Source organism: Eurosta solidaginis, chromosome 4, assembly GCF_040869045.1.
Source record: "Eurosta solidaginis isolate ZX-2024a chromosome 4, ASM4086904v1, whole genome shotgun sequence".
NCBI lineage: Eukaryota > Metazoa > Arthropoda > Insecta > Diptera > Tephritidae > Eurosta > Eurosta solidaginis.
The window spans coordinates 143,633,178-143,656,528 of NC_090322.1; the positions used below are offsets into that span (position 1 = coordinate 143,633,178).

Below are 23,351 nucleotides of genomic sequence, written 5' to 3' on the forward strand. Positions count from 1 at the left end.
TGATCTTAACTAACCTACGTAGATGTAGATAAGCTTCCATAGAAGATTCCCCCTAAAATCATCGAAAAGTCTCTTTTTTTTAACAAATTTTGCATTTCCAATTTCTTGTATTGAAGTGTATTTTTATTTCAACAACCAAGCCCAGAGTTAGAGGCCTTCAAAATTTGGCAAAATAACATACAAATTCGTAAAAACTTAAAAATAAATAAAAATAAGTTTATTAGATAAATTAAATCTGGTTACATATCATTTAACAAATGCTTTTGTTTGCCTTCGACATAACGTAAGGGACGAACAAAACCGATAGAGAATATAATTACTATGCAGACGAAATCGTCAAGAGACGAATCGTTCGTTTGGGATTTCGTTCGCAATACAGAATGGTGCCTTAATCTTCAAAATGTACCTTCATTAGGGTGCAACGTATTAAAGAACAGTAAGTCCACAAAATCTTGTTCAAATTTGTATATCAATTGAAAATGATTTCATTATTATTGTCAATTGAGATATTTGCTAAATTTTAAATTAACCAAAATGTATTCACTTTATAAACGTCTTAACTAAATTTGTGCGATATTTTATTTCAATTTGGTTGCATTAAATAATCCGAAAATAATCTCACTGTTCGACTGTCGTCACCCAGATTGAGAGTGAAACGTAAAAATTAGACACTTTTCTTTGGCGCATTACAACAAATCAATAAGATAAACACCGACAAAATTTACTGACTTGTAGATAAACACATTAAGCGTTAATTCCAGCTGCTAAGCGCTCAAATGGCTCACAGCGCCAATGCAAATTCAATTAAATCCTGAAATTGAAAGCGCGAGTGAATGCATTCAAGCTCAAACGTATGAGATCTCAATCTTAGGTTGAGCATATGTTTGGGGGTACTAACAAGAGTTCGGTAAGTGAATAAAACTTACTAGTTAGTTATAAATTTCTCAGCTACAACTACTGATGTATAATTTGTATAGCTTCTCTCATACCCCATACGCTTGTATGTGTGATCGACACTTCCACAATTATAATTGCATACCTCTAGGAGCATCTCGGATAAGATATCTGCATGTGTTTGTGCATCTCTTCTCCGCTGCGTGTACGTACGTCGGTGTAGACAAAATGATTAAATTATTGATGTGCATTCACGTCACTGCTTAGCATCGGCATAGAGATGGCAGTAGCCCTTAATGTTGCTAACATTCGCAACAATATTTACATAGGGCGCACGGTGGGGTATATAATCAATTTAGCTGGCCAAAACTAAAACAGCGGTTACTTCTATTAAAAAAGTGGCTGTCTCACTTCATTGTTATGAAAGTAAATATTTGACAGTAAATTCATGGTGTTCCGCGCAGAATTACTATGGATCAAGCCCCCGTTTCGGAGGGACCCGTGGTCATTTTTTGGCATTACATTAGATATGTATGTCAATATGGGTATCAGACGAAAGGTATTTTACTCCACATTTCTATTGACACTTTTAAGTAGGGTTGCCACCTCACCGCCTTTTTTATATTTCTTTGTACATCCACTACCATCTCGGAAACGGCTTAACCGATTTGAATCAAATTTGGTACATGGATTTAGTATTACATTGTAAGACTTTTCACCTAGGTATTGCCACAGAGGATGTTTTCACAAGGTTGCCCCCTTTTGCCAATAGGGGTATCAGTCTCTTACAAAATTGATCACCACCCAAAGAATCGCGGGTATGTGCAACCGTTCTTGTTATTCACCCCTATTCTGCATTTCGATTACGTTCCCGTTCTACGCTCCGCTTCAATCGAAGTTTGGTATTCTGCATTACGACGGAATCGTAAAGATAAGAGGAAGAGCAAATGATTTTTCGAAATCAGCTGTTGGTACGGAATGTGTGAACATTGGAACAAAATCAATTAAAGAAAATTTGTAAAAAACACTGAAAAACGTTTATATTTTATTATCCACGCCATTTTGTACAAAAAAAGCAATAGAATATATTGCCGCAGTGTTATATTTTTTTGAGTGAAGTTCTTTCATAATTGTAAGTGTGTTTTTGTCGTTCTTTTGGCCAATTCCCTGCCGTGGCCACCAAGTTTTGTTAAAACGGATTCCTGCACGAATATAGTTGACATTTTCTGAATTTTAAGGATGCTAATTTCATTGCACTGGCCTAAAATACTTTATAAAGGTTTATTTATTCTTTCCGCACGGATTGTTTACGTTTTCGCTTCACCTTCCTCTACGCCGGCAGCTTGCTTTGGCATATAACTAGACCCAACGAACAGACACAAATTATAGCTGTATATTATAATGGAATCAATAGCCGCGGCATTATTTATGGAGTTGGAAAGCAACGCATACGAAAATTGCCAGGCAAGAATGGAAAGGCAAATATTGCGAAATTTGTGTAATCCATTTGAGATGAGTGACGAATTGTAAGAAATTGAACTTAAAAGTGGTATAGTTTAATGACTTATTTTCTTATTTAGGTTCAAAAATAACTTTCGACTTAACAAGTATGCTTTCAAGTATGTGTTAGATACTTTTGCGGGGCAAATACGTCCAAGGACTTCGACATCGACATGTTGTTTTTGACCTGGAAACATATAAAAAACAATCATCATCAATCCTTCTACGTTTCTTAACAAGTTTTACTTATATTTTTGTCAAAATTCTGTTATAAATTAATAAAAAAATAAAAAGAAAATATTTTTCCGCCAACTAATTTGCAACTTAGAAAAACGGAACTACGATCGAAATGCAGAATACAAAAAATCGAACGATTCGAAGTTGGATCGAAAGAGATTGGAACACAGAATACCAAAATTGCCAAATCGAAAAAATTCCAATCCAAGTCGAAATGCAGAATAGGGCTGATTAAACTTTGAAATAAACACAAGCTTATATAGTGCCAAAAATTACTGACATGATATGCCATGAAAAAAGATATATCGTTTTGTTTGCAATGTTTTTAAAAAAATTTGTACTGAAAAGTAATGGTATTACAAGTAGAATAACTCAGTTAAAACATGCGGTATAAAAGATATAACATATGAATTAGAAACACATTTACCCGTCCTAAAAGAAAATGTAACTAGATTTGATTAAGCCTAAACAAGTGAACAAGTATTTAGGTTAGAAAGGTATTTTGCTTTTTAATCAAAAAATAAATTGAACTGCACACAATTTTTATACAATTTTAGATGTGCGCGGTTAGCTCCGTTGACGTTACAGATGGGTTTTGGGATATGTATACTATTCAGTGGACATCTAGGAACGCCAGGGAGTATATTAAAAAAAAAAATTGGAATATTTTGAAAAATCGACTTTGGCCAGCTAGATTGATCAAATACCCCACCGTGCGGCGACTCTTTCCATGCAAAAATTTGACATTTTGTTTCAATAAAAACATTCTTTTTAATTATTCAAAACTTGCAAAATTATTATAGAATAGTAGATATATCAAATAACCTTATATAAATGTGTGTTCAAAATCAACAAAAACCAGGAATTGGCAACAGAAAAAATACAACACAAGGCAGGTCACCGAGCACAAAATATCGGTGCCCATCCGCATTTCTCGTCACCAACTCTTCAGCAAGTAACGCGTTTCAGTAACAAAAATATTTTTGTGTAAACTTTGACCTACAAAAGTAAGAAATTCTTACTCATAACATTGAAATTTTTCTCAATTAAAAAAAAAACAAAAGATTTATGAAATGTTTTCCTTATCTAAGGACAGTTTTTTTTTCTTAGTGTTTGTAGTGGATAGGACCTTTCCCAGTTAAGAAGATATTAAAAGTATATTATTTGTTTTCTTTCACTTATTTCTGATTAACTATGCAAACCTTTTTTATTGATGCCATAAAATGATCACAAAACTTACTCACGCCAAAGGTTGCTAGGACTTCTTTCTAAGTTACCACACTCTTCATAGCGAACTTTTGCTTTGCTCCATCAGATTTACGTTTATGGCGGATAAATGTGTGGCACAATCTTAAGTTACCCAAACGTCGTGAAATGCTGCTACGCCAATTAACCTGCCACAATTTGACTTGAGCATAGCACTGGAGCAATAAAAACGAATTGCTGGCTTTCCACTTTGAAAGCGTCAAGTGAAACAAAAACAAATTAAAAGAAGCAATAATGATATTGCCATTTACTGTGCTGCATGCCTCATACCTGCCACGAATGTAAGCTGTTTTTGGTTTTCAGATGTAAAAAACTACAAGAAAACTATCTTTACATAAGAAGATTTAATTATGTATTTAGATGCTTAGTCCCGCCTAAAGGAGGATGTAGATATCCCACTGAGAGATATGAACAAAATTCCCAGCGGGTCTGGGGAACTAGAATATACCCGCGGCAGGTATGCCTGTCGTAAGAGGCGACTAAAATACCAAATTGATTCAAGGGGTTGTGTAGCGGAACCCTTTCAAGTTGTTGCTAGCGCAAAATATAGCTTCTCCAACCAAATTGTCAACCTCACCTCGAATTGCGATTCCTGTTACTTTAACAGTCGAGACTCTGGCGACCCCAAGTTCCTCGCGGGTCTAGGGGGTGGGAGGGCGGTATGGCCTTAAAGGTTTCATGAGGTCATACTAAAGTGTTCCCGAGATGGTCGGGCTGGTGCCTTAATGGTGCTTGTTACCGGGACGTACCGGATCTGCATCCAGCAAAGGACCACCGACATCCATAACACTACCCAAGGCCTTCGGGGAGTGTTCTTATCGCTACAACAACAACAAAAACAACAAAAACAAAATTCCCAGTATCGATATAAGTGATACCTTCAAAAAATGTCAAATACCTAAGTTAGTGGTAATCCCCGACAAAGTTTCACGACTCTATATGAGGGAGAAATATCGAAAATTTTCTTATCTGAAGAATGTTTGCTTTATATAAAATCGATAATTAATAATAAGAAAATTATGCGTGATATAAAAATAGACAAGGCGCGTCATACCTTCGAGGAGATTTAAACCGATCTTTTCTTCCAATTTGCTGCGTGCTAGTTTTTCATTGTTCTTACAAATGGATGGATGTGGCTTACAAGTATAAGCTCTCCGCGTTTAAAATACACTCGGAGTGTTTGCGAAAATACTCGCGAGAACGACTAGATTAGCAACAATTTTTGTAATATATTTGACGCAGGACCTTCGCTGTGATAGGCGAGTACCCTACCACCACGACGAGTGCGTGATATATTCTCAAGCATACAGGTGCCAGCGTTCAGATTATTTTTGTGTACTTTCGGAAATGGGCTAGATTTTTGTGGTTGTACGTTCGGAAATCATGATAGTTTTTGTATGCGTTCGGAATTTTTGGGTTTAGTTTGTGTGTTTTGTGAAGGCAGGTAAAAGTCTCTGATTTTAGTGGTTTGGTTTGAATGTACCCAAAAATCCCGCCCATTTAGTAAAGAAAATCAACCCGATTTCCTAAAATACGCGATAATAAACTGAATGCAGGTCCCTACACAATAAATATTTGCTAACACATAGACTTATTATATACCGACCTTTTTTTGATAAAAGCTGCTTACGAACAATAGATATAAGAGGACGCCATGCGGAAACCGGTAACCACATCTGTAAGTCAAATTTGGCAAGGGATGATGGAAAGTAGTTTCAATATACATCAATTATACACCCTGCGGAAAGTCAACAAAACAAGATATCACGCAACCAAAAAAAGTCACGACCCAAAAAAGTTTATATAGATATTTTGACATAAATAGATTTGAAAAAGCATTAAGAAGGTAATCCCGGTCTAAGGAATATAATCCAAGTTCTTTATTCTGATCATTTCGGTATACTTATTGTAAGGTCTTCTTCCGATAAGTACAAACGTAAGACCAACGGTAATAAATTATTTTATGAAAGGTATAGAAAGAAGGAAGAAAAAATAAAACGAATGAAAAAACGCAATTAAAACTACACACCGGAATAAAATAAAAAGTTGATTGAACGTGCCACTTGGCTTTGTGGGGTAACTCCTTTTTGTAAATCATACTTTTGTTGTCGTTTTTGTTATATATATTGCTCATGTGTTGTGTCTTTTTTTTATCAACGCGTAGCGGAAAAAGTCGATATGCAAAATTGGAGTGCAATCAGAGTACCATGGAAGAAGGTGAAACGCTTTCACTTTCTACATCAACGTGCAACGGTGCGAGTCTCCGCAAGCGCAAGCTCAAACTTAGTCCAAAGTGCACGCGCACAACTAAAGTGTCGATGCATTCGGCTACGGGTTTTATGGTGCGGCGCCAATGCTTTTCGACCAATGGCTATTGCTAGGGGGCACAAAAATTTGTATGTAATAAGTATGCACATTTGCATGCTTAGTTTAACGGCATGAGCCTACAACATCAGGTAATGTAATTATTACACAGGAAGACACAGTGTTTACAGAAATCCATTAACATAAATAACATGCAACTATCTTTAATGTATAGCGTGAGAAATATATTAAAACTTGTTCAGATCTATCAAGTTGTGTTTTTTTTTTTTTTGCAATTAGTAGATGGTTATACATTGACTAAGCTAACAGACACCAATTGATTTCTATACTTAATTTAAAAAATCGGTTTTGCTTGCTAGGCTATGAAGAATACCATCATTCTATGATTTCGATTACAGTAATTGAAAATTTTTATATTTCAGTATCCAGTTTTTGTTTATTTTAATTATTCGACTCTTTGCATTAAAAAAAGTTTCTCATGTTCTGAAAACGAAAACATAAAAGACTTTCAACCCAACCCCCAGCGGGTTAGGGGGCTTAGAATACACCTACGGCAGGTATGCCTGACGTAAGAAGCGACAATAATACCAAATTGATTCAAGGGGTTTGTAGCGCAACACTTTCAAGGGATTGCCAGCGCAATATGTAGCTTATCCAACCCATTTGACAACCTCACTTACCCGTGGCGAATCCTGTTACTTTGACAGCCGAAGCTCTCGCGACCCCAGCTTCCTCATGGATCTAAGGGGTGGCAGTTCGGTATGACCTAGACGGTTTCATGTGGTTATACCAAATCGTTCCCGAGATGGTCGGGCTAGTACCTTAATGGTGCTTGTTACCAGTACGTACCGGATCTGCACCCGGAAAAGGAGCATCAATATCGATAACACTCCCCAAGGCCCTCGGGGAGGTCCTTATCGCTACAACAACTATAACAACAACAGGATTATGCACACATGACCAAAGGATATCTTACCTTTGAATGCAAACTTAAAGTAAACTAGACAAGCGGGACTATCGGAGTTATCGTAAAGCTTCTAAAGCAGTAGTTAGGAAGAAGCGTTAATTGGGAATCATTGCTCAACAACAAAGTAGTCACACAGGTGCAACAGACAGGCATGCATCAACAAATAAACACAACAAATCCATAAACACACAAACAAGGTCAAACCACTAAACTTACCTAAACTTCTACCTACCTCAGCTAACTACACTAGTTGATCAATGAAAACTACCCCCGTGTCTGAAGGACCACATATGTTGAACTGGCCGGTCAATAAAGACCTCACATAGGCTGAATGTCTCCATAGAGTTGAATGAACACATAAAAAATAAAATAGACGCAAGGCGCAAAAACCTCCGAAGAGATTTAAGGCCGAGCTTCTCTTCAAATCTGCGTAGTGCTCCTTTTAAATGTTCCTAAAAATTGGCGGGACGAATCCTACATGTTTTACGCCGACTCTGAGCAGCATCTGCAAAGTAGACGAGTTTTACCTGAGAGCTTTTCATGGCAGAAATACACTCGGTATGCTTGCCAAGGCACTGCCGAAGGCCGACCCCCTTAGAAAACTGTTTTCTTATTGAAAAAAAAAATGTTTCTAAATTTTTGATGTTGCTTAGTACGGGGCTTGAAACCACGGGCTTCGGTGTTGTAGGTAGAGCACGCAACTACCACACCACGGCTGGCGTCGGCGAAACTTTTAACCCTGGCATAGTTTTGTTCAAAAAGCCAACAACTTTTATTCTACCCAGCTAATAACAAATCCTCTTATGACGCAGAAAAACAATTTTTGTGTTCAAACCCTGAATCACATTTTAAGAAAAAATATTTTACACAATGTCTCGCATTTTTGCAGTGTAAATAAAAAAGTTCACGGGCTTGTTTACATACGCTTATACGCCGGCCCTCTTACACTTCGACAGCTGAAAGCGATGCCTACATAAAATATGCGCCCCCATCGGCAATACATTTATTATTTTTAATATGCAATACTAAGATTACAACCAAAACAAAAATATAATTTATGTACATGAAACAACTAGAAACAATAAACCGACTAGCGCACGCTGGCTTTATCTGCGCCATGCGCCAATGTGAATTCTCATAATAAATTTGATGAAGAAGTTTTGATTAATGAACACAGCCAGCGGTGCTAAAGCCGACGGTGCTGCTAGCGGCCAAACTTAATGCCACCCGGCAGGGGAATACACATACACTACGAAGAAGCAGCGAGCAAAAATGAAGGGAAAGGAGTGGCATTACGATACGCGCATGGTTGACCCACTTTTCACACCAGCTTTTATGGGTTATGAGCATTTATCATAAGTAAAAATCGAAGATTGAAGTCAATTTACAACAGCAGCTGTGCGGTGTACTAAGTGTGCTAAGAGCGATTGTGTTGTAGAAGAAGAAATACCACATTTACCAATGAAGTATGTATTTGGGAAAATTCCGAAGAGAGAGTGTACGAATGCTGAAGGCGGTTATGCACAAAAAACAAAAAAAAAAAACAAATTAAACTTTTCTAAACTTAACATATTATTTGTGACTAAAGATTTTGTTGCTGACACTATTTTTGTATTTGTTGTTATTTTACGCGTTAGCTATATTACAGTTGCAGTCAACACTTTTAAACTTTTTCACGGTATCAGCGGTAATAGTCACAATCAAGTAGCGCAACAAACTTGTTTTGACTAAATTGGTTGCATTCAAACAAAAGACTTAAGAAACGAACTTGTCAACAAAACGCAACAAATAAGGGTAACAGGGCACCACTTGGGGAATTCGTTCAAATGGAATGCTATTTTTATGGCGTTACAATAATGAAATGCATATTAAAAGCAACAACAATATGCTAATGCAATCATGTTTAAATCAGCGATTAAATAACCGGAAAGCAGTCAATGCAGTACAAAGTCACCGGCAATGCAACAATTTCAATATGCATATGAAAAGTAAACTACAACAATAAAACAAAAAATAGCTTTCACAACAAATACATAATCATAATATTGAAAAAAAATCATATGCAAATTGTTATCAACATGATTTGTCGGTAGGCCTCCTAAAACAAACTGCAGTTTATAGCAACGAATGCACTGTTAACCATAAACCAGAAATGCACATAAAACCGTTACATGCAAATTTTGCCGCCTCATCGCTTACCGGTATTTACTATGTAGTACAGTTAATACATTTTTTTTAATATTTTTAAATTTTTTTTTTTTTTTTCAAATCCGAACTCATTCAAGTATCACGAAAAGATTTCTTAATCGCGGCTTCTCGAATCATCAATGCTTTGCTAACAAACGATGCGTATCCGCAATGCTTTGCATCGTAATCGCAATGGAAATATAATTAGTTTTATGAAATTATATCGTTCATCCAGCACTAAGTTGCTTGCGTGGTTAGTTAAACATCAAATTTTTACTGAAATGTTGCTTTTAAAACCACTTTTATTTCACACGTCAAAAACTAAACAAAATCATTTTTTCCGGTATTGATTATGTTTGAGTTAGCATTAATTCACATTTCAGCGTTTTCGTAATTATTGATTTGTTGAAGTTATTGGGCGTAGTCTCGAAGCGATTATATGATTTCATAGCATAATAAATTGATAGCTGTTACAAGATCATGGCATCTTTATTACAACCTTTATATGACTTTCGTTTGATGTTTTTCCGCCGATTTCCATACAAAAATGGAGAAGTTTGCAATTCATTATTTAGTACTTTTCCGGAGTTCTAGAGTTTTGAAACTTAGAACACGCATTGGTGCCCGATGACAACTATACATGAGGGGAAAGAAACATCGCTGGGCGGTCAAGGATTCAAAAAATAGTCCGAACTTGAAAAATTTTGCTTTCGTGTTTTTTGAAATTCCCGATAACCCGGTGACCTGAAACTTTGAAAGAAACTTAAGGCTTTATTAAGCTGTAATATTTTGAAAAAAGAGTTTTCTAGATGGAATAGGAATCGAGATATTCAAAGATATTTAGAAAGTCCATTTACCAAGCGTTAAATCTTGCGACCACTATTTGAGTAATTTCCCGTAGAGCTAGATTCTTGAAATTAAGAACATACTTTAGAGCCCGATTACAATGCAACATGCGAACAAATTTTTTTAGATGCTCCAGGGATCGTGAGTTATTAAAAAAACATTCGAACTTGGAAACTTCGCATTCGGGTTTTAAGGAACTTCCCGATACCTCAGAGAAATGAAATTTTGTACGAAGATTTGGGCTTTATAAGGTTGTAATATTAAAGATAAAAGAGTTTTCTAAATGGAACAGGGATCAAGGTATTTAGAGGTATTAAAAATTTCATTGAGAATTGTGGAATTTTGCGGTCGATTTTTAACTAACTACTCAATAAAGACCTCACATAGACTGAATGTGTCCATAGTGTTACTAGAATTTGTTTGGCAACCAAACGTAAATCACCAATCACGTGCCAGGACTTATGTTATAGAATAACTCCGGCCAATTTGCAAATACTAGAAGCTTGCTAGTACCTATGACACTTGCTGCTTTTAGATCTGACAGCTGTATCACTTCCAATAGCTGGAGACTCAGCCTGGCAAGCCCTGGGCACGAGTGATCTTTTCCTCCTCCAACGCTTGCTTCGTACATCTGCTATCGCTTAAAAACGAAATGAAATTTATTTCGATAACTGCTTTAACAATAACATTCTTTAGTGTTTGAAATTTCTTGATTAAAGTGGAACTTAACGTTACGATGCATTCTTGCGTGATATTGAACGCAAGATCAGCAAGTGCTGTTTATAATAACAAATTCATTACATATGCTAAGGCTAAAATTATAGACTGATATTTGATTGAAATTGAAGGTTCTTTCTGAAATCATGTGCTAAGCCTACGATATTAGATTCACAAAGTGACTCATATCTCTGAAGAGAGAAGACTTAAGCCTTGCGATGGGCATACTAACTGGACACTGCCTTCTGACGTCACCTGCTTATAAGTTAGGTCTCGTCAGTAACAGCAGGTGTAGAATGTGCGAGTTGTAAGAAGAAACAGTTGAGCACGTTCTATGTTCCTGTCCTGCACTCGCCAGGTCAAGGATCCAGCTATTAGGGGCGGCAGAGTTGCCAGATCGCAAGGCAGCAATTAAACAAGGTTAGACAACTTCTAGTATTTGCCAAGTGGACGGAGTTATTCTATAACATAAGTCCTGACAACTGCTTGGGGTTCTTCCGTTTGGTTCCCAAACAAATTATGGACACATTCAGTCTATATGAGGTTTTTATTGACCGGCCAGCTCAACCTAACTTAACTTACATTTACTTTAAATCAACCATTTGTTTGTTATATTTCTCTAGAGCGCATAAATAGTGAATAAATAAAATTATGCAGTCCTTTTTGCCAGCAACAAGACACAAAGGCAAACAAATGTGTGGACAAGGCTAAATTGGCTCAGCTCGCCGTTCTGACGTTTACGTGGTACGTGGACGTGCTCATTACGCATAGCCCAATAACGCTTTAACAACGACGAAATCGTTCTTCCGCTTTCTCTTTTAGTACTTAAAATTTTCAGACAGCGGAGTAAACTCTCTTATGTTGATGAAAGATATAAAAGTGGTACACAGCTTTGAATTAAAATATTTTTCAAATATAAAAACCAGAAAACTAATGACGCCATCTCTTAGATATCTACCTTTTTAATATAGTCTAAATTATAGTGATCTCGGATATTTTACTTACGTAGCCGTATATCAGATTTTCGAGATTTTCATTTCCGTTTACTATAGTTCTGTAAAGACTTCAATGTTATTCTCAACTGCAGCTTATTTGCACCTACAATTCTATTCTAGCTGTGTTTTACCCAAAAATCCGGAGTAAAATTTCGTAATTCAATGACTAAGTGGAGTTCCTGATATATCTTCAAAACCAATCCGGAATTGCAATGAATCCAATTTTGCATCTCATATGTGATCATGGTGGCGTATGCGTATGCCAATCTCGTTGTGCACTCAAGTATTCAATGTGCAATTCGTATTAAGTTTGAACTCAAACGCAGCAGAGCACAGAAAATAACTAATCTGATAATTTATTTAGCATATTTTCACCTTTCGGGAAGTGAAAATCACAAATGATTAAGTACTTGGAGGTAATAATTGCATACAAACTTTGGTTTGCTACACCTCAGTGCACTTTATGAGTGCAACCATTAAAAACTAGAGAAACTATAAACTGAGCAATATTTGTCCAAACACAAAAAAAATAAAGATAGTAAAAGTTCGTATAATTGAATTACTCTATTGTGCTCTATGGCTGTTATAAGAAGTAAGGATGGACTGCCTTCTTTATACCTTTCATGAATAGATCTGAGCAATAATCGTATCCCAATCGTAAGATCTGAATAATCGGCTGTATAATATATCGTCGATGCTTTTGCAAAAGAATTTATCTACAATTTGTAAAACCACCCAAATACCACTATGTGGCAAACTTTTTTAGCCTTGAGCCCAGAGCAAGCCGCTCCGTCGAAAAAAATCAAACCTTTCATACTTGAATATCAATTTAGTAAAATAACGGTTAAATTGTATTAGGACTCCAAAATTGCATTTAAGCTCGTTTTCTTATATGAAGCGCCGAAAGGGGGAAAAACAAGGGCATTTTTAAGTATGCACACTCAGAGAAAAATCGTATTTTAAAATCAAAATAAAATTTTTATTCTTCCCATGCACGTTTTAAACGAGGCCATTCTCGTTTTAAAAATGAAAATTTCAAAACAAAGCAAAACACCTTTAAATTAAAAGAGGAATTTTTAAAATAAAAATGAATTTTGCACTTTAAAATGTTTTATATTTGATTTAAAAATGCTGTATTTTCAATTTCAATATGCTCGTATTAATTTTAAAAACGTCTTAAGCTTACAACTTTCCATGCTTAAATCAAAAATTAATACTTTGTTTCAAATATAAACATTTTTATTTTGAACATGCTCATAGTTAAATTTGTGGCAACATATGTGCAAGAATAGATAAGCAGTTGGTTGAGATCATTATTGTTGTTTGCTGTCAATTCCGATCAAAAAGTAAATTTCGCGTACTTTCTTTAATATTTTGTGAACAAAATGACAGAATGACCTAAAAGAAATTACAAACATTGATTTTCTCCAAGCGTGGCCCAAGTATTCTGACCCGTGGACTCCTGAATTGGTAAAAATGACATTACATATTTGGTGCACAGTAGGCCGGGTCGACAGTAGGCCGGGTCGATTTGTGGGGACGCAAAAAAAATCGCCCATTGCTCTGTGAAAATCATATTCTAGGGATCAAAATAAGAAACTTTGCCGAAGGAACCATACCTCTAAAACGAATTCTAATGTCCCCCCCCCCCCCTTTGGGTCGAACTTTTGGGTAGGGACAAATTATGAAAAATTCCACTTTGAAATGCCTATGTTTTTTCTTTTTGGAGTTTATTTTTCTCTTTAGGAATTTATTTAGTCAGAACATATGTAAATGAAAAAAATCAATTTAACTTAGTAATAGAAAATAAATTAAAAAAATTATTAGAAATTAGCGTTTTTACAACCCTTTTAAAACCAAGGCATCACTGTGATGCATTTGCATGTCGTAAACATAGTTGTGTGGGTTTTTTATTCAACCGTTTTAAAAAATGAAGGTATCACTGTGACACAATTGCAGATCGTAAAATTGCTTGTTTTGTTTTTTTTAAGCCACCACAAGCCTCAGCAGGTAGAATTGAAATTGCCCCTACCCAAAAGTTCGACCCCAAGGGGGGACATCAGAATTCGTTTTAGAGGTATGGTTCCTTCGGCAAAGTTTCTTATTTTGATCCCTAGAATACGATTTTCACAGAGCAATGAGCGATTTTTAAATCGACCCGCCCTAGTGCACAGATTCTAAAAATACATTTACACATTACAGATAAAACTTGATTTTAAGATCATGTACCCTGACAAGGAAGATTGCTTGTATTCGAAATGGGAAATATTTACCAGAAAAATTCAACGATTTTTTGAAACTAATTCCCAGAAGGATTCCTGCTAACAGCTTTTTTCTATTGCCAAAGCTTCAGCGAACAAAGGTAAATAAAAATGAAGGGTAACAAACCAAAAACAGAAAACTACTAAATCAATCTATTTTCATTAAATCTTTCATTAAATCTGACATTGCTGCTAAGTGGAGTTCTTCCTCCTTCGTCAAGGTTTCAAAGTTCCCGCGGAAAGCTAAGGAAAAAATAGCAGACTCGCAAGAAAGCTTTGTTTTGAGATTAACTTCAATGAACGATTACGAAAGAAAAATTAATGAGTTGATAAGTATGTACTACTCTGTAGGAGTGATAATACAGCCTTTAATAATTGTCGAGGGATTAGATGAGGGTGATATAAGTGGATTTTTTATATACTTTGATAAAACATTGTATAAATTTCAATTCTTTCTTGAGTGCTTAGATATCTGCTTCAAACTGTTTCAAACTCTTTTTCTAAAATATCCCCGGCATGCGAAAATTCTTTGGTTTTTTGCAACACTTTTTTATGGAATTTATACAGAATATGTAATACTTAGGGAATACATTATAAAGGAACTTATTATGAAAGCAATTATCAATGTTCTGCTAATAATTTTGAATTGTTTAAAATTAAATAATTTTTGCACCAAAATAATAACATTTATGTTATATGCTATCCTATACATATGTGTTAAAAGTTTGACCCACATTTCCATTCCTTTGAAGTTGGCTTGAAGGAAGACGAGTTGAATGTTATAAATATTCTATAAATAATGGCAACACATATGCAAAACCAAAATATATTTAGATCTTGTATTTATCATATGTAATCATTGTCTAACAAAATAATAAGCATTCCACGTTTCGACTAGGTTTGATTATTTCTAAGTTTAACTTTCTTCATAATTTATTTAATTTTTATGCTATAGCTTATATTATAACAAAAGCCCTAACAATGTTTATACAGCTTAAAAAAAGTGAATAAATGAATAGTGGTGAATAAAATAAAATAAAATGTTTCATTATTAAAACAAAAAAACGTATTTTTATTTCAACAATATAGGTATTTAATTTCATATCAATCATATTTGAATTAAATAGAAAATTTTTATTTCAACCACATTTGTTATTTAAATTAACATACTTTTTGTTTGAATCAAAAATGAAAATTGCTAGATTAAAAATGAAAGCTTTTGAATCAAAAATTTACAGTGTTTAAAATAGCAACGGAAAATTTTTAAATCAAATATGTTTTGAATTGAAAATTTGCATATTTACATCACTTTCAAATACGTTTTTGGTTGATTTAAGCACATTTTCATTGATTTTACTATGTTTTTGCCCTGAGTGTACTTCATAAATTATTATTAAGTTCTATACTAATTTGACCGAATGATTGATTTAAGATGCTACAGCTGATAATTATACCTTACACGAAAAAGAAATGGTATATTAAGTTTGTCACGAATTTCAAAATTGTAGGTCCCTCAACGAGAAGAGATAGACCCACTAATATGTATACCAAAATGATCAGGATGACGAGCTGAGTTGATTTAGCTATGTCCGACTGTCTGTCTGTCTGTCCGTCCGTCCGTCCGTCTGTTTTAACGCAAAATGATTCCTTGAATTTTTGGGATATCGTGATGAAATTGGTGAGCTAGTATATTTTGGTGCCCGATTGATCATTTGTCGGAAATAACCGGTTCGGACCACTATAGCATTATCCCCCATACTACCGATTTTTTGAGAAAGAGAGTTTTTGTCATTTACTCCTCATTTTAACAGCTAGAAGAGTGAAATTTCACAAGATGATTACATATAAGTAAAATATTGGCTCTTGACTGTAACCAGAAGATAACTTAAACCTTGGAATGTTGGTTCGGGTGGTGAAGAGGCCTAATTCTGTATTTTAGGAGTCAACGCTAAGTCCTGTGGACTTCACCTATCCACTCACTTGCAATTAATATTCCACGTTTGCAATCCAATTCTACTACAAAGAGAATCAACCCGCAGTAAACTAATGAATTGCATAAAGCTGCTTAATTCACTAAATCATTGAAAGCCAATAGCTTAATTATAATTTCCTCAACTTATTACAGAAAACGCACAAATGGCGGGGCACGAGCACTCAAAAAAGACACAAAAATCAAATAAATAATATAAATTTAAAGTAAATAAAGCATACTAATTTGAAAAAAAGATTTTATGGTGGGTATGTACTACATCTGTCATTAATTATAATGGAAATAGCTCTTGTTCAATGATTTTTATTATGATTATATTTACCTTGCTGGCAAGTGGCTTGAGGCAAAAAAACAGCAACCAGCCAAGCCAAATCAAAAAACTATTTGCACAAAAACATGAAAATAAGAAGAAATCAACGAAGCAGAAAATAAAAAGTAAGTACAAGCGATTTCGAAATAACAATTGTTGGTATGTGGTTTTTTGTAACAATTCTTGTTAAATACAAATAGCTAATTGTACGGGTATACTAAATATATGTACATATGTATGTATATGCCTGAGTGTGAATTTTTTCCACTTTTTTCTAAACTGATTTTTGCACTTTTTGCCCACACCCACAATAAATGGTTACCCAATAAGCAATCGAAAAAAATTTCTAACTTAAGGCTTGTTTTCTAATTTATTTACAGTAAGGATTGGTACAGTAAGTTCTGCAAATTTAGAACTGCCTATACATTTTTTTGTTATGGCATGATATGCTTTGAATAAACTGTTTCTGAATTGGCGTTTCATAACACTTTTAAAAATATATTTACTTAATTAGTGAGACATGCTCAATTGCTTTATAAAATTTTTTTGTTATTGATATCAGTGAAAAATTACAATTTCACTTCTTCATCAGCTAGCTTTTCGGGAGCTGAGTATTGAGCTCGAATCTCCAACATTGATCCTAGTGTAAACCAACTCAGTCATATGAATTACAGCGGAAGTTCTGCTAAAAAAAACTTTATGAAATCCATTGTTACTAAGTTTTTAAGCCTAAACAATTTCACAGCATTAGGATTAAATTACATAGAGAATTAGTATGTACCTTAATAGTGAATAAAAGGACTAGCAGCAAAAAGGCAACACTTAGAGACCAATTGCAAAGCGAGCAGCGTGGCATTCATATGCCTGAGTGGTTAAAGGCATCTGCCTTTACACTATTCTGAATGTTGGAGGTGCGAGTTCAATACTCAGCTCCCGAAAAGAAAGGCTAAGTTCGGGTGTAACCGAACATTATATAATCAGCTGCCAAATTACTTTTAATTTACCTTCTTTTAAAAGTGGGAGGCCGGCGGCCACCGTTGTGTGATGGTAGCGTGCTCCGCCTACCACACCGTATGCCCTGGGTTCACACCCCGGGCAAAGCAACATCAAAAATTTTACAAATAAGGTTTTTCAATTAGAAGAAAATTTTTCTAAGCGGGGTCGCCCCTCGGTAGTGTTTGGCAAGTGCTCCGAGTGTATTTCTGCTATGAAAAGGTCTCAGTGAAAACTCATCTGACTTGCAGATGCCTTTCGGAGTCGGCATAAAACATGTAGGTCCCGTCCGGGCAATTTGTAGGGAAAATAAAGAGGAGCACGACGCAAATTGGAAGAGAAGATCGACCTTAGATCTCTTCGGAGGTTATCGCGGCTTACATTTTTTATTTTTATTTTTTTATTTATAACAGTGGGAGTTGCCACGCCCATTGTCCAAAATTTTACTAATTTTCTATTCTGCTTCATAAGATCAACCCACCTCCCAAGTTTCATCGCTTTATCCGTTTTTGGTAATGAATTATCGCACTTTTTCGGGTTTTTCGAAATTTTCGATATCGATAAAGTGGGCGTGGTTATAGTCGGATTCCGTGCATTTGAAATAGCGACCAGAGATAAGTGCCAGCTGCCAAATTACATACCAAATTTCATTAAGATACCTCAAAATTTACCCAAGCTATAGTGTTTACGGACCGACGAACGGACGGACATAACTAAATGAATTTCTGTCTTCGACCAGATCATTTTGATATATAGAAGTCTATATCTATATATATATATGTATATATATATATATCTATTTGTTTATGCCGTTACGGAGTACCGTTATGCGAACAAAATTAATATAATCTGTGAGCTTTGCTCAGCTGCGTATAAAAATAGTACTGATATCTAAACATTTTTGGTGGATCTTGTATAAAATATATATATACATATATACTAGACTGGGTCGATTTATTAACCGACATCGCGCCATCGATTTTTCGATAGGATTTGGGCTCAGGAAAAAAGTTCCACTACGCATACCCAAAAATAATAATTTTCGAGCCTGCGAAATTTCATTTTTTTTTTACTTTTTTTCGACTTTAATTTTTAAGGTTTTTTTCATGACCTACTAAAAAAATTTTCATTTAATTGTAAAAAAAATTTTTTTTTTCAAAAAACTGTTATCGCCAACGTCTTTAGCGGACATTTTTGGGTCGGACAGGGTATGCATATGAATCGGTTAACTTTCATCCATACAAATCGACCCACCCTAATATATACAATTATATATTAAGCAACAGCTGTAGTTGACCCTTTTCAAGAAACGAATGAACAGGCAGCTGTAGTTCGGGGTCATTTCTTGCAAACGAATTGAGAGAGAATGAAATTTTCATATCTATTCATCTATGACTTAAAACACTTTATACTGTATAACGTTGATGCTATAATTAATTACGAATTTGTACTGCTATTTTTGATGGTGAATAAAGTTAGACATTTGTAAAGAATAGTATATAGTTCGTTAAGATACACTCACGTCGGAGAGTTGAGAATCGGGTTGTTCCTTACATTTTTTTCAAACTTAAAGTAAATAATGTAAAGAAAATGTTTATTGGGCTTAATAATTTGCCATTATATGTATTGTCAGGTTTGAGCAGTTGTGCAGAACCATCGGAATAAATAGTTAGCTGAGTGTACCAAATACATTATTATTATATTGTACAATGCCTCAAACTATAATGGATTATCGAACAGACGCATTGCACTATATTTTTCTTTGTGTTGTTTCTTTTCATAATTTCATTCTTTAGAAAACTTTGTTTTAATTTATTTGTATTGTGTATGTTGCGAAAAAAATTAAAAAAGAGCAAAAAACAACCAAGGCGACGTAGCCATAAAATACCAATAGCTTTATATAGATCGGCACTTGGAAGCTAGGAATTTTAGTGCGGCTAAATGTCTATATTGAATTTCAAATTCAGTAGACTCCCTGACGAAGGTGTGAATAGTACCGAAACACGTAGTAGGAAGATAAAAACTTTGTTTCTTGCCTCGAATCGAACAATCTTTAAGTTCTTCAAGAATACTAGACTTCGATAGAGAAACGAAGAGTGCAGAACTGGTTGTTTACCGTGGAGGCGCAGAGTGCTCTAACGAGGGAGCGGACATGAGCGCGGTCGCAAAACTGTATACAGGTACTCTCAGGTACGGGTGTACGTCGTCAAGTACTAAAGGTATAATTAACATTATATTAAAAATGGTACAAGTTCAAAAGTTACTCCAAGGATACGTCAAACTGTGATTTACTATTAATAGACATCGATAACTTATAATGTAAGAGCATCGAACTACCTTGAAATGAATGGTAGAATCACATAGCAGAAGAAACACCTAATTAAAACTGTTATGATCACATGAAATTTGGTGTATAAATAATAAAAAAATAAAATTAACATAAAGAACAGTGAAAGAACACAGAAAAATATGCAGACGAAATTTCCATTTTAGTCAATTTGCCAATGACCTTCCACAACCAGCCTCAAGGTTATTGCAAACTGCAACAACAACACCAACTTTACGATGCCACAACTTTAATGCTGCCAAACAACTTCATACCACCAAATTGGAATTCTGTGTCGCACATAAAGCAGAAGCTGCTTCATCTACCTTGAGAGTGTTTTTGATGATCGTAAAAATGTCCCATTCGTTAACAAGATTTCCAATAATGGACTGCGGCTTGGCAACTTGTTGCTATCATATTATTATTGTATACGAACATGTTTGTCCAGCACCAAGCTTCTGGACAGCAATATTATTTGTAATTGAAATGCGTGAAGCGACGCTCTTTTGTTGTTGCACATAATCATGGACATTTTCTCAAACTCCACCGCAACTTGCATGGCAAGTAGCAGGGTTGGAAATACCGACAAGAAAAATCATTGTGAACGAGGAGAAAATCGTACTAAGAGTAAAAAAAACTGTGCTGGGTCATTCATAATTTAGGCAGATGGAATCGCGCAAACACTTCTTCTTGCAAATCTCAGCTTTTATTGTTCTTAGTTAGAGCTTACGATTCCTTCTCAAACACAGGCATCGAAAACTTGGCTTCTCACAAGAAAATGGCACAATGTTTAAGTAGATAGGTAATTGGATGCTGAGAGATTAAGTGCAGTTACAGATATTCAGTGGATTTGAAGCTTTCAATATAGTTCGTATCCGCGAACGGTTTCAGGCACCCGCCGACTTCGCTCGACTGACACACTTTTAAAGCTCAGCGCCTTGAAGTTTGCCTGACTGTCCGAGTAGATCCTAATCTTCCTAAAACATGATGCATTAGACAGCATCCTGCTCACCGCATCCTTAATAGCGCCGACTTCCGCTTTGAAAAAGCAGCAGGTCGTGCAGCTTTTCGAATTCCTTGCAGTATACGCCCCGTTATCAAACCTCTCTCCTAGAAGAGCTTCACACCCCACCCCCCTACGAGGGAGGTAATGTATGTAAGTTGTGAAGTTAACAGCCGGAGCAAAACCTCGCGCACATTAATCTATCCAGCTAGGGATGAAGTCGGAGCTATATAAAATGCTGGACTACACATTTTAACTAAGTCTAGCCCCCTCCTAGAAGCCTTACAATCAGGGCTGCGTCCACCCTTCCTACAAAGTCCACCCGATATATATTTAAAAATGCAATTAAAACCAGAGTTGGTGTTGTACAAAGGGCCTCACTGATCGAAATCGGGGCTAGTCACTGCACGGTTTCCAGCTTTTTGGTATTAGACCTTTCCGCCAAACCAACACCCCATAGAAGAGGATCAACGTGACCAACAGCCGTGTACCACCTTTGAAGGGAACCCTTAATGTTTTACAATGACCCCACACAGTAGTACAAGGCCACTAAAGCTTTTCTAACTCTGTACTATATATGTATTAAGCTACCATTACAGCTTTTTATTAAGTATAATTCCATAACCCCATAAAGTAGTACTACGTTGGGTAGTCAGAATAAAGAAACCTTTTACCTCCTATTTAATAGAACTAGCTCAGTTTCGTTAAGGTTTACAGCGAGAAATTTTGCCCCTAACGAGGACTTCAATGTCGTCAGCATAGGCCGCCACTTGTCAGTCCTACCTTCGAAGTTTTGAAGTAGTTAATTTACTCCCGCTACACAGAGGAGGGGAGACGAAACAGGCATCAGCGCGGTACTCCTTTTCATTCTTCCCCCCACTCTGCGTTGACAATCCTGCCACCCATAAATCGTGTGATAAATAGGACCAGAGACGTTTTGGCTTCTAGTCATGTTAAAACCTTCTCGATAGCAGTTGGCAGGATTGTCTACAAAATCGAAATACATCGTGATGCGCCAAGCTTAGGCCTACTACGGTGCTTAGTTCAGAAATTTTACTGAAAACGTAGTACATATATCTACTACGATCGTAGCGCAGTTCTTACCCTGGAAAGTAATAATTTTATGCAGTAGTAATTTTAAGCATGTACTTATATGTATGTGTGCGCGTCTATGTAGCCACTTCCACTTATGGTTCAGCAAGCAGTTAGTGGACAAGCGCGTCTTATGGAAACTGTGGCAATCCGCAAGAACAGCAAGAACATTTTTTTTGAATTTTATGCACTCACCTTTTTTTTTTATTTCACATAATACATTAATGCTATTGTTTTTTTCTGCTTGAAGTACGTTCGTTGTCAGGAAATAGCTTTGCAAAATACAATATCCGCCCCTCCACTCCTGATATACGTTTTTCCATTTTCTGGTCTATCACCATCTTAACACTGGTACAATCACGTAAATTTGTTGATGTTCATATTTTCTTTATTATCATCAGCAGTGAGATTATAACAAGTAAGGAAGTATAAGTTCGGATGAAACCGAACATTACATACCCAGCTGTACACTTGAAATGCTGTTGTTGTTTGTTTTGTGTGCTTACATAGAAAATTGCTTAGTCATAAAAGGAGCGGCGCCATGCCCATTTTTTAAAATTTGAAGTTTCTCCTATTTATTGTTATAAATCCACTTGGGAAATGAAATAAAATTGATATAAAGCTCTTTTTAGCAAAGATATAGCTTATTTTATTCGTCCACGACCCTTTTAAAAATCTTTTATATAAAAGTGGGCGTAGTCCTTAACCGATTTCGTTAATTTTTCCCCAAAGCATTCCTTATAGTAAAGGCAACCTCTCTGCCGAATTTTGTTACGATAGGTTTAACGATTTTTGATTTATGATTAATAATATTTGTAAAATTGATGTTATCACAAGTGGGCGGTGCCACGCCCATTTTAAAAAATGTTTCTCAATTTCAGTGCACACGTCAAATTTCAACATTCTAGGTGTATTATTTACTAAATCATCAGGTTTTTTGTGTTTTCCAAAATGTTATATATATAAAAAGTGGGCGTGTTTATCATCCGATTTCGCTCATTTTCAATACCAATCTATTATGCGTCCAGATAAGCTCGTGTATCAAATTTGGTGAAGTTATCTCAATATTTACTCAAGTTATCGTGTTAACGGACAGACGGACGGACGGACGGATATGTCTCAATCAAAATTTTTTTCGATACTCATGATTTTGATATATGGAAGTCTATATCTACCTTTATTCCTTTATATTGTACAACCAAGCGTTATCCAATCAAAGTTATAATACCCTATGTACAAGTACCGCTGTGTATAAAAAAATTATCAGCGTACAAGTTGTTTGGAAAATCCGGAAAAGTTACCTTTTCCTCTTTGGCATAACGGTGTTAGTGGAGTAGGCTCGTCATAAAATGCGTATGCAAATATTGAAAATATGATAGAATTTAATTCGAAGAATTTACATAAATGAAATTCGTAATCCGTTAGTAGCCTTAGATGCGCTG

General features: G+C 35.6%; 1 protein-coding gene across 6 annotated transcripts in view; it reads right to left on the reverse strand.

Moving 5' to 3' along the window:
- Nucleotides 1-23,351, reverse strand: part of LOC137250425 (rac guanine nucleotide exchange factor JJ) — a 215,473-nt gene that overhangs the window by 85,409 nt on the left and 106,713 nt on the right. The window contains exon 1 of one of the 6 annotated variants that reach the window (XM_067783200.1): nt 22,105-22,257. The exons of the other annotated variants lie outside the window; for them this stretch is intronic. The gene's annotated coding sequence lies outside the window, so the exon portion shown is untranslated. Of the gene's footprint in view, nt 1-22,104; nt 22,258-23,351 lie in introns of those variants that run through there. 6 annotated transcript variants of the gene reach the window in all.